The following is a 269-nucleotide window of genomic DNA, read 5'->3' as shown; positions in this document are numbered from 1 at the left end:
AGTGTTTTAACCTGCTTACCAATATGTAGCTGGACGAACAGGTATAGAATGTACTAGTATTGTAATTACCTGTATTCCAATTAGGGGGAAAAAACCATACTTCAATAATACTCAAACCCATCAGATGGAGTAGATTAGTGCCTTACACAATATAAAAAAATGAATAATGATCAGTTTTGTTTGTATGCTTGATCTTATCTCCTGAGACTGAGTACAAGCCTGAACAGATCAAGAATCTAAGTTGACATAGTTTCTGAAAAATATTCTAG

This window comes from Cariama cristata, unplaced genomic scaffold (genome assembly GCF_000690535.1).
Source record: "Cariama cristata isolate BGI_N322 unplaced genomic scaffold, ASM69053v1 scaffold4619, whole genome shotgun sequence".
In the NCBI taxonomy this organism is placed as follows: Eukaryota; Metazoa; Chordata; class Aves; order Cariamiformes; family Cariamidae; genus Cariama; species Cariama cristata.
This window is presented reverse-complemented; position numbering follows the sequence as displayed.